Here is an 8,639-nt window from a genome sequence, read left to right on the forward strand (position 1 = left end):
TTCCACCACCCCTGGGGCCTCCCTCTTCTGAGTTTGGTGCCCATCTTCTCCACCCACATGGGTACTATTCACTTTGAGTCACCAATGAAGGACACACAAGTATTTGCCTAACTCCTCTTCTGATCAGCGCCCCCCCCCCGGCACACATGCGTGTGCGCACGCGTGTGTGTGTGTGTGTGTGTGTGTGTGTGTGTCAGCACGCGTGTCTGGCAGCCCTGTCCCCTGGTCTCCATCCTCAAGCCTCTGAGACCTCCCCACCCCCTTTCTCCACCCAGTTCTGCCCCTGACTAATTTTGAGACATTCGACAACCCATCTGGTTCCCTCATTTGAAAACTTGAGCTTATTAGTGGGCTAATAGGGTTGTCAGAAGAATTAAAGGAGGCATTTGGTATGGTCCCTGCAACTGTTAATAGCAAAAAGAAGGCATTTCCGAGCTTCTAAGACTAAACAATAGAAGGAGAAATTGACAATTCATACAAGAAAAGGAAGGTTAATGAGTTTGCCCTTTGTTTCTAGAACTTTCTACAATAGCAATATCCATGATGGTTTGTGATTCTCTAGGTCTTTACAAACTTAGCCCAAGAGGATGTGGGGAAGTCTCGCCTTGAAACTGAGCTCATTTGCAATTTTTGTTCCCAGTTCAGTGAAGCAAAATGTTTTTTAAAAAATCTATGAAAGTTTGCTGGAGCCAGGTGCTAGTGGCTCACGCCTGTAATCCTAGCTACTCAGGAGGCTGAGATCTGAGGATCTCAGTTCAGAGTCACGCTAGGCAGGAAAGTCCATGAGACTCTTATCGCCAATAAATCAGTAGAAAACCGGAAGTGGCACTGTGGCTCAAGCGATAGAGTGCTTGCCTTGAGCTGAAGAGCACAGGGACAGTACCAAGGCCCAGAGTTCAAGACCCACAACCAACAAAAAAAAAAAAAAAGAAAGAAAAGAAAGAAAGAAAGTTTTCTGGGCACTGGTGGCTCATGCCTGTAATCTTAGCTATTCAGGAGGTTGAGATCTGAAGATCTCAGTTTGAAGCCAACCAAGGCTGGAAAGTCCACGAGACTCATCTCCAATAAACCACCAAAAAAAAACCAAAAACCTGAATTGAATCTATGACTCAAGTGGTACAGCACCAGCCTTAAGGGAAGAAAAAAAAAAGCTCAGGAACAGCACCTAGGACCTGAGTTCAAGCCCCAAGGACCACCAAAAAAAAAAAAAAATCTCTGAAAATCAAGTTCTGCTGTTTTCCTGTGAGTCAGATAAACTCAGGAATGTTTGGCTCTGTTGAGATAAGAATTCCAAGGAATGTCCTTATTCTCAGGCCCCAGCTTGGTGCTCAGACGTCTTTTGCCGCCATGTGGACAGCGACTCAACCCCCCAAACCTGCATGGAGAACCCTTCCTGTGATGAAATTTAATGTCACCTCCCTCCCTCCCGGCCAAGGCCTTGACTACAGCAGCATGGGCCTTCAGAGCAGGCAGCCCCCAGTGGTGGCTGGTAGGATCCTATTTATTTCATTCACTCTCATTTAAATATAACCCAGCAGATTTTGAACTTCCTGCTTGGGAGGAAAAAATAGAAGTCACAATCACTGTGCACTTGAGCTCACATGGCTGATGAGGCGGGCAGGGAACCAGGGCCCTGAGAAAGGACACATCTCCAAGTTTAGCTCCCAATATGAAAAGACTATCTGTCTGCATGAATAGGCAATTAAAAGAGACGCCCTGATCTTGATCTCTGTGTTCTCTGGCTGTTGCTTTGCAGAGCTGAGCTTCTGAGGGAGTTCTGAATTACCATGCTGGCCCCAGACCTCAGGATGAAGAGCTACGGGGACGAGGTTGGTTGGTGTGATGTGTGATGGAGGGGGCCCAGGGTAAGGTACCACCTCTCATCCCTGGGCCTGCTTCTGCCAGCCGCTGCTTGGTGACTTTGGTCAGCCTCTTGTGCATCCTGCATCTGTTTCCTCAGCTCTGAAATGAGGGGCCTTCTCCACCGGTGACATACCACGCTCGTGTTACCACTACCTGTGGATATTGGGGTGTTATAGTCATGCCATGTAGTGTGATAAAAAAAAAAAAAAAAAAACATTCTGGTTTGCATCCAGGAATGCAAGGCCCTTAGGGAACAAAGCACCTAGCCAGGTGCAGTGGCACAAACTTGTAATCCCTGGCTACTTGAGAGGTAGAGCAGAGGGGCCAAGGGTCAAGGCCAACCCAGGGATAAAAATTCATTAACACTCCATCTGACTCAGTGGCTGCGCTTGATATCACACACTTGCCCTCTCAATAATGGAGAAAGCATACTGGCTGGGCATCATGGTTCATGCCTGACATCCCCAGGCAAATCCATGAGTGTCATAGCCAGGCCGGCCCTGGCAGAATGCAAGACCCTACCTTGAAAAGCACTGAGACAAGCTGGGCGCAGATGGCTCACACCTCTAATCCTAGCTACTCAGGAGGCTGAGATCTGAGGATTGTGGTTCAAAGCCAGCCCAGGCAGGAAAGTCTGTGAGACTCTTATCTCCAATAAACCATCAGAAAGCTAGAAGTGGCGCTGTGGCTCAAATAGTAGAGCGCTCTCCTTGAGCTGAAGAGCTGAGGGATAGTGCCCGAGCCCAGAGTTCAAGCCCCACAACCGACAAAAAAAAGAAAAGAAAAAGAAAAGAAAAGTACTGATACAAAAGGGGTGAGGAGCCGAGCTCAAGTGGTCGCATACCTGCCCAGCAAGTGTGAGATCCTGAGTTCAATTCCTCGTACCACCAAGAAAAGCAAAAAATAATTGGGCAGGGGAGCAGAGGGGAACCTCTAAGGACAACTCAGAAAAGCTGGCTCCTGGCAAGAAACCAAACCTTGCAACAAGGCTTGACGGCTATTATGGTCCAAAGATTGCTTCTCACTAGACCCCTGCCAGCTCCTGTTCATTATTCAGGGGTTTGTTTTTTTTTCCTTCACGTTGTGTTGTGAAACAATTGCAGATTGGCAGGAAGCAGCAGGCAGTCCAACGAGGTTCTGTGTTCCCTCCACCGGGCCTCATCCCAACCGGTGACGCCTTACGTAAGTCTAGCCCAGGAAGTCCACATTGGTACAACTGTGTTCAGCTCTGTGTCAACACCAGCACAGCCACTCTATGGTCACCACAAAGACTTTCCCCTTCTAGTCACTCCTGCACCCCTGGGACCCAATCCATGATCCTGGCATGCAACTCATCCAGTTGCCATTTCTATCATTGTATCCTTTCAAGACTTACACAAAGCTAGATACCTGTAGCTCATGCCTGTAATCCCAGCTTCTCAGGAGGCTGAGATCTGAGGCTCACAGTTTGAAACCAACCCCATCAGGAAAGCCTGTAAGACTCTTATCTCCAATGAATCACCAAAAAGCCAGAAATGGAGACATGGCTCAAGTGGTAAATCTTCAGGTCTTGAGTGAAACATTCAAGCAAGAACATGAAGCCGTGAGTTCAAGGCTCGCTACAGGCACAATAAAACACGAGTTATACAAACAGAGCCAAGCAATGAGTGGCTCTTCCAGACTGCCTTTTTCTCAGTCTGCCCCTGTTTTTTAAGAGTCACTCAAGGGTGCCACGGATATCAAGTTTTCATTCCTTCTTCTTGTACTTCCTGACACCCCTCCCATCTTTTTGGGGGGATGGGAGGAGGCTGGGATTGAATGGGGCCTTGCACATTCCAGGCAAGCTCTCCACCACAGAGACACATCCCTTTAGCAGATAGTGAGCAAGTCAGGGAATATGGCAATGAGGTAACTAGCTCTAACAGCCAACACCACTCCTCAGATCCAGAAAACAACTGCGTGTCCCTTGAGCACCAAACATGGGTGCCCCATCCTGCAGCCTAGGTCCCAAGGAAGCCCCTGTAAGTCAGGCTACCTGTGGTGTTAGCCCAACAGTCCTGGATTGATGATGGAGCCTGAAGCCTACCCTCAGCCTCCAGAGCCTTCGGGAACAGCCTGCTGGCAGCCTAAGGGGGGCCTTCCAGCTCATCCTTGTACACAGAGCTCTGGGGGTGGGGGGGTGGAGGCCAGCCCTGATTCATCTAATTAGGCTGAGTTAGAAATGGATATCTGTAGCCAGACACTGGTGGCTCACGCCTGTAATCCTAGCTACTCAGGAGGATGAAATCTGAGGCTCTCGGTTCAAAGCCAGCATGGGCATGAAAGTCCATGAGATTCTTATCTCCAATAAACCACCAGACAACTGGAAGTGGCACTGTGGCTCAAGTGGTAGATCACTAGTCTTGAGCTGAAGAGCTGAGGGACAGCACCAAGGCCCAGAGTTCAAGCCCCACGACTGACAAAAAGAAAGAAAGAAAGAAAGAAAGAAAGAAAGAAAGAAAGAAAGAAAGAAAGAAAGAAAGAAAGAAAGAAAGAAAGAAAGAAAGAAGGAAAGAAAGGAAGAAGGAAAGAAGAAAGGAAGAAAGGAAGGAAAAGAAAAATGGTTATCTGATCATCTCCAATGTTACATTTAAGATCCAGCATTTCTAACTCATCCAGGTGATACCAATGCTGACGGGCCAGGTGTGAGAAAAGAGAAAGAGCAAAAAGGTGAAGTCAACAACCCAGCAGGTTTTACTCAGGCTGAACACCTGGGAAGGGCAACCATGTCCTCTTCAGCCTGGCTGACGGGGAAATGGTGCACACCTCCCCTTACAACAAGGGTCTCTTTTTTACTAAGCAGCCTCTTGAGTAGCTAGGATTACAGGCATGAGCCATCAGTGCCAGCTGGAAGAAGACAGATCCTCGAGAGGATGAAAAAGGAAATGATGGAAGACTGTCCTGTCCAAGTTCACATGCAGATGCCTCCATGGTGGCCAGGGCTGAGTGGAGGATGTGTCTCAACCTGGCGGCCGGGTGAGCTTGAGGAAATGGGTAGGTGGAGAAGGAGAAGTGGCAGGATTTCATCCAACATCTTTCATCACAGTCTCTCCTGTCAAGGGAACGAGCGCATTTCCAGCACTTGAAAGGGGCTCGTTCTCATGCATTAAAGATGGTGCCTGAGGAGGGAGGAGAAATCAGAGGCTGCTTTCCACTGAGCAGGTAATAAGTGCACACTCTAAGGGCATGCAGTCTCTTTCCCCAGGAATTCTTTGCACAGGGCAATGGGTCTCTGCTCCTAAAACGTGAGGGTTTCTGTGGACCTGTAGGCTTCGTGTATCACAGATGGGTGATGGCAATATTGGTAGAGGCATGACTTCCAGGAAGAGGAAGGTGGTGGAAGGATCTGTGCTCTGGTATGCTCTGTGTGCTCAGAACCAGAGCAAACCACTCTGGATGATTCAGGAAGGATGTATCCAAAGATATTGCAGGACTCATATAGTCCTTGAAAAGGCTGGGAACGGAGCAAAGGTGGCTCAAGTCTATAATCCTGGCTACTGAGGAGGCTGAGATCAAAGTCAGCCCAGGGAAGACAAATCTGTGAGACTCTTATCTCCAATTAATACACACACACACACACACACACACACACACACACAGAGCTGAAGTGGAATTGTGGTGGTAGAGTGCCAGCCTTGAGCAAAAAAGCTAAGCAAGAGCAAGGAGGCCCAGAATTTAAGCACTAGTAATGGCATGAGAGAAGGAGAGGGAGGGGAGGGGGGAGTGAGAAAAAAAACAAGGCAAGATATATGGGGCCATCTGTGTTGTCTTCAAATGGCAGAAGAGATTTATATGTAAGAGAGGTCTATTTGCCAGGTGCTGGTGTCTCAGGTCTGTAATCCTGGCTACTCAAAAGGATAAGATTTGAGAATCACAGTTCAAACCCCCCTGGGCAGAAAAGTCCCTATGAGACTTTTATCTCCAATTAACCACCCAAAAACCAGAAGTGGTGCTGTGGCTCAAAGTGGTAGAGCATTAGCCTTGAGCAAAAGAACTCAGGGACAGCACCCAGGGCCTGAGTTTAAGCCCCACAATTGACAAAAAAAAAAGGGGGGGGTTGTCTTTCACTCAGAGTCCAACAGGACCTGTTCCAACGGTGGTCTCTACAAGAAATCAGAGTTTACCTCCATCTAGGAATATTGAAGAGTCAGAGAGGTAGTGAATACCCCATCATTAGACACATCCAAAAAAGCCGGTGAACCCTTTGACAGAGGTTGGAGCAATGAAGGGAGGGAAGGTAGAACTGAAAGGTCCTGGCAACTCGGGGACACTGTTATCACGCCTTCTCCCCCTCTGATCCGAATCGTCTACTTGGCCTGAGGAAACGGATATCAATCCTGATAGATCTGGTAGAGAATGTGTAATGGCCTCCCAGCCTTCATTTATTTTATTTTATTTATTTATTTCGCCAAGCCTGCATTTTATTAACACCTGGACCCTATTTATCCTCATCACGTTAGCCCGGCAGCAGGTTGGGTCATTATTCTCACTCAGCAAACACAGAAAGGGGGAGGAATGGGCCTCAGAACGGCCCCAGCTGGGAAGAGAGAGAAAGAAGAGAAGAGGAAGCAATTCGGGCACTGAAAAATGTGGCTTGCTTTTCTAAAGTCAAAAAGGGGATTTTTGTCACTCAGTCAAGTTAGAGAAAGGCCCATATTAGGAGTAATGAATTCCAGTGAGGGAACTCGCATGACAATCACATCTGTCAAATATATTTTTGTGTTTTTTTTTAATGCCAGTACTGGGGATTAAACTACTCAGGGCCTGGGTGCTGTCTCCCAGCTTTTTTACGCAAGGCCAGCACTTTACCACTTGAGCCACAGCACCACTTCCAGTTTTCTGGTGGTTCATTGGAGGTAAGAGTCTCATGAACTTTCCTGCCCAGGCTGGCTTTGAACGGTCCTCAGATCTCAGCCTCTTAAGTAATTAGGATTCCAGGCAGGAGCCACCCGTGCCCAGCTGGCTTTAAGTCTTGATCCTCGGTTCCCATTCTCCCAAGTAGCTAGGATTACAGGTGTGAGTCACCAGTGTGAAGCTGCTGTTGCGTCCTCTTCCTCTTTTTCTTCTCCTCCTCTTCCTCCTCTTCCTCCTCTTTTTTCTCCTCTCCTCCTTTTCTTCCTCCTCTTCCCCTCCATTCCTCCTCCTCCTCCTCATTGGAGAGTGCAGGATTGGTGAGCCCACCAGCCCACTCTCCAGACCCTTCCTCTGTCTTTCCCCCTTTGCAGTACTGTGCAGGAGTCTTGCTCTCTCAGGCCTCACTCATCGCCCTCATCCTGCTCTCTGGCTGGAGCTACCTCCAGCCTCACTTCTTACCTTTCCCCTGCTTACCATCTCTTCCACAGGATTCTGCTTTCTGCTTATTTTTTTAAAGTATTGCTATTATAAAGGTGATGTACAGAGATGTTACAATTACATAAGTCAGGTAGTGAGGACATTTCTTTTTTGATAATATCACTCCTTCCCTTGCTCTCTCCCAGTGTTTCCCGCCCACAAGTTGTAGAGTTCATTTTCAACATAGTGTCCAGTGAGGGACCACTGCTGCATTTGTTCACCTTTTGTCCCTCTACTCCTGTGCCTCACCTTATCTCCCAAACACAGATAAACAAATAAGACAAAAAAGAAAAGATAACAAAAATAACGAAGAAAAAAATCCATGGTTTCCATTGCAAGGAGTTCATTTCGATAAATATTATTTTGTGTGATCAGCGGCACATGGCATTGTGTCTTTGTGTTCTTCTAAGAGTGTCCTCCTTTGGTTTCACTGTGTGCGTGATGTCTAGAGTCCTGTATACTTTATTCTGTCCCGGTGTATTTTAGATCTAGCTTCCGCATATGAGAGAAAACATGCACCGTTTGCTTGGATTATCTCACTTAACATGATTTGTTCTAGGTTCATCCATTTCCCTGTAAATGGCATATGCTCTTTGCTTCTTAATGGGTGATCTTTGCGGTTTGGAAAATTCTATTCTTTTCCAGAGCACACTCTCATGGGCTCACTGTGTGGGGAGGGCTGGCTATAGACCAGAGGGATACCTATGTCCCCAAAAAATCCAAATGCAAAAATCCTGAACCTAATATGGTGGGAGTTGGGAGGAGGGAGCTTTGACACAGGATTATTAGATGAGGAGTGGAACAAGGCCTGTTTGATCCATGCCAAAGTGGGTAAAGCAAAAGGCAGGGGGTGTAATTCAATAGCAGAGTACTTACATAACATGTGTAAGCTCTGGGTTGTATTCCCAGCACTTAAAAAAAAAAGCCAAATTGGGATAAAGCAGAAAGAAACAAATGAAGAAACCACAAAACTAAAGGGGAAACAACAAAAAAAATATCAAGGTCAGGTATAATCTTGAAGTGTCCACTAGGTGGAGCCAGACCCCTGCATTCAGGGGCTCCCAAGTTTTCTTCCAGTGAAGAGCTTGAATCTGTTTCATCCTGAAAGATTGAGAAACTTCATTCGCCATCTCATGCATTGTAAATCTTCAGCAAGTTTTCACAGTGCATGAGAATAAATGTGCCAGGTATGCGGATGCATCACTAAAGATCATACTTGTGAGCACTGTAATGATAAAGTCTGCCACCAGCTTGTCTGCTTCAGAAACAAATCTCAATGCACTGACTTCATTTCATTCACCTATCCCTACCCAGGAACCAAGATGTCATCTTTCCTGTTCTTCCTCACATATTTATTTGGCCTGAACTCTGTGAGAACTTTGGGAATGCTGGAATGGAGAGACAGTATAGAGAAGACAAACATGTGA

Source organism: Dipodomys merriami, unplaced genomic scaffold (assembly GCF_024711535.1).
Source record: "Dipodomys merriami isolate MVZ:Mamm:240054 unplaced genomic scaffold, mDipMer1.0.p SCAF_97, whole genome shotgun sequence".
In the NCBI taxonomy this organism is placed as follows: Eukaryota; Metazoa; Chordata; class Mammalia; order Rodentia; family Heteromyidae; genus Dipodomys; species Dipodomys merriami.